This window comes from Pituophis catenifer, unplaced genomic scaffold, assembly GCF_029215685.1.
Source record: "Pituophis catenifer annectens isolate HBS135680 unplaced genomic scaffold, rPitCat1.0.hap2 SCAF_15, whole genome shotgun sequence".
Taxonomy (NCBI): domain Eukaryota; kingdom Metazoa; phylum Chordata; class Lepidosauria; order Squamata; family Colubridae; genus Pituophis; species Pituophis catenifer.
Genome location: NW_027256895.1, coordinates 16,507,351 through 16,511,409, shown reverse-complemented (window position 1 = coordinate 16,511,409; position 4,059 = coordinate 16,507,351).

Below are 4,059 nucleotides of genomic sequence, written 5' to 3'. Positions count from 1 at the left end.
ACTGGAAGAGAGAATGGAAAAGATCTCCACAGCCACCATGTATTTCCCCTTGGTGCTCAGATAGGTTGGAAAAAAGGACAACCAGACACTGCAAAAGCACAACAGGCTGAAGGAGATGAACTTGGTTTCATTAAAACTGTCTGGTAAATGCCGGGCTTGGAAAGCCACACTAAAACCAACAATGGCAAGGAAAAGCAGGTAGAATAAAACACAGTAAAACATGACAGTAGAGCCTTCGTTACATCCCAGAATGATTTCATCTGCCACTAAGTTCATATCAGCATCTGAGTATGGGGGTGAGGTTACAAGCCATACAATGCAAATAACAACTTGAACGAGGAAACAGGAAACAACGATGTAATTATCTAATCGTTTGCCCAGCCATCTCCTCATCTTGGATCCTGGCATTGAAGCTATGAAAGCTAAAATCACAATGATGGTTTTGGCCAATATACAAGAAATGGCTACTGAGAAGACAATCCCAAAAGCAGCTTGTCGCAAAAGGCAGGTCACCTTTTGAGGTTGTCCAATGAATAACAAACTGCAAAGGAATGATAGCACAAGGGAGATGAGGAGAAGGTAGGTGATATTCCGGTTGTTGGCCTTGACTATGGGAGTGTCCTGGTATTTGATGAAGATCCCAAGCACCACAGTGGCAATGCAAGCAAAGGCAATTGCTGTAATGGCCAAACTGGTCCCTAACGGGTCTTCATAAGATAGGAAAGTTATATGTTTTGGAAGGCACGAGTCATGGTTGTTATTTGGATACTGTCCTTCTGGGCATGGTAAACAATCATCCATGTCTGCAAAAGAAAATTCTATTATTACAGCGTAGAAGATTCTGCGTCAATGAAGACAAGGTTAATACTAACATAAATAAGAATTTTAGCACAGTCAGCCCAGTTTAATGCTTCAGTGGGAAGCTGCCTGGTAGTTACAGAGCTATTGCTGGACTGTAGACCCTAATCAACCACTTCTGTAACACAATCAATGAATGTGGATAGAATTAGACTTAAGTCAAATGTATTTTTACCTTCCCCCCTCCTTGATTAATCTACTGTATATTTGTACTGACAAATAATTGGACCAAGAAATATTGTAATTGTTGTAATTCAATGAAAATTTCCCCAGATTAATTATGGCAGTATACCAAGCCACAGAAGTTTCTTATTGAGATATGGGAAAGACGGATGATGAAAGGAAATTTTTAGAAACCAACCGTGCATGGTTGAAAAATGCTGGCTCATATTTAGTTGGTTCTCCACTAACACTCCAAGATCCATCCCACAGTCACTGCTATTAAGCCTGGTTTCACCCAGTTTATATGTGTACTTTAGGTTTTTCTTACTTAAGTGTAGGACTTCACTTTTTTCTACATTGAATTTCATTTTGTTAGATAGGGCCCAGTATTCAAGTCTGTCAAGATCCATGTGGATTTTGAGCCTGTTTTTTAGGGTGTTAGCTATTCCTGCCAGCTTAGTAACATCTGAAAATTTGGTAAGTTCCTCTTCTATTCCCTCATCTAAATCATTTATGAAGATATTGAAAAGTACTGGGCCTAAGAAGGATTTAATGTTATAAACTGAATGCAACCTACCTTCCTGATTTGCAATCTTCCCTTCTGGACACGAATGGCACTCATAGCAGCAAAACTGTTTCCCTTCTATCTTGGTCTTACTCGAACCTGAATGACAATGATCATTACACAGTGAATGGGGTCTTTTCTGAATGATGAAGATGACTGGATTAAGAATCAATGTGACATTCTATGACACACATAAAAGAAATGTGGGAAAAAACCACTAACTTATTTTCTAGCATATTCTGAAGATTTCTTGAAAATACTTTCATGTTTGATTTTAAAATGGTGTATAACTCATTATGTTTTTGTGCACAGTAACTTCAGCAATACTTATTTACTTTTAAATACGATGGATGACATCCGAGCTGCTGTTTCTTGTTTTAATTATTCTGCTTTCCTATGTGCAAGAATGGAGTTCATTTTTTTTCCCAACTAAAACTTTACTACATTCTGTATCTAATGTAGGGTCGAATTACAGGCTGTTGAAGTAATTGTTTTGATGATATACTACAACTGACTGATTGCTATGCTCAACCCTTGCACTAAAAATCAGTAAAGGCAAGTGGATTAATATATTTAATCCAAGAAGGCATAGTCCTCTTCTTTAAAGCTCAAACTACCAATAACAAACACTACAAAACACACATATTAGCATATTTTAATCCCCACCCAGCAGCTGTTCTGTTTGTCTTTTATTTGAAACAGATTTTTTTTTACTGCAAATTGAACAATCTAAAAAAATATTACAGCTTTAATATTTATCCCCTTCGAGCACTCAGGCGCTTTCTGCACCACAGGGAAACACAAATGACCCATCCTGCAATGCATGAGGGGAGCACACTCATCATGTAGTGGCTTGCCAATATAGATTGCATTGGCATCCTCGGGCCTTTCATTACCTTGCTTCAGATTGAAGTTTATACACTTTTTACATTTTGAATCATTTTTGCCATTGTATCTGTAACCCCTCTTTTCTTGGGTACACTCAGTCTCATCATCTGATTCAGGCTTAGATCCATCATCACTATTAGAATCAGTGACCTGGTTGCTGGCATCATATCAATTATCTCTTATAATTGGTGAGTAGTAAGGCAGACCATTAATTTTTAAAACTTCCCCAATTACTCTCTTATCATTTGTGACAATGGCAGTACCTTTTGTAAATAGTACTTCTACCTTAGAGTTTTCGCTTATTTTTACTGTGCTGAGCAAATTATAATTAATTTCAGGTACATATAGAATGGCATTTACTTCCCCAATGTCGGGGATGAATACCTTTCCAAATCCAGTTACCTTAGCCCTTATGCCATTTGCAACCTTGACCATAGAATTATGATTTTTTAATTCACAAAACAGTTTTCTGTCACTCACAATGTGTTTACTAGCCCCACTGTCCAACAGCCACAGTTGTTCACATTGTTTCTTTGATATTTTTGATTCGGCAGTCTCTATCACAGTAGCAAAATTATCATTAAGGCTGAATCTGTCCCTTTTTACTTTGACCATTTACCCCTTCTCTGGCTGGAAGGTTTATCTTATGTCTGTCTATGTGGTGTAGGTGATCTCCTTCTGTACCTGTCACCAGAATATGTCCTTTGACGTGCCCTGGCATTGGCATTATGCGGGCAGTCTCTTTTGTAATGACCCCTGGACCCACAATTAAAACATTCATCAACAGTGTTTATCCATTCAGGACTATTAGACCTCCTTGTTGATCTTTCTTTCTTGTGGAAGGCCGCCCTGTCTTTTCTCAGATTGTCTTCTGCAATAAATTTACCAGACAGGACTTCCAGGGACATACGCTCATAGCTGGTGTTATCCAATTGAGAAATAAAATTATTCCAGCTAGAGTCTAATGAATTAATAATTATGCTTATTAAGCTCTGTTCTGACACAGGCTCCCCTCTTAAAATTAATTTCTTCCTCATTTTATTGAGCTCACAAAGATGCTCGTTCATATCCACCCCTGCCCTCAATTTAGCAGAATGGAATTCTCTGGAAATCCTGCTAGTTGTATTAGAATTCTTACAACAAAACAAATTAAATAATTTTTCCCATACTTCACTTATAGTTAAATTATGTGGAACACTAGGATACAATGCTGGGTCAATAGTTAGTAATAAAATACATGATGCAACAAATCAATTTCCAGAGTCCATGGCTTAGGGGGAAGTTCTAATAATAAAGACAATATATTTTCTTTCATTAGAATTACTTGTACCCCTTTCACCCATTCCTTTAAATTCTTTCCGTTTAAATTTAATCTTTTAAAATCAGGTAGCAATACACTTGTATTTGCAGACACTGGAAGACAGCTGTTGCTGTCCATTGTGCTTCAATTCTTTAAAGGAACAGAACAGCATGGATATAGAAGCAGCCGGCTTGAATCCCATTGGCCTGCTGTTTGACAGTTGCTCCTCCTTTGTGGGAGTGGTTGAGACATTGAACTGCGCAGGCACGCAGCTCATTTTCTTTGG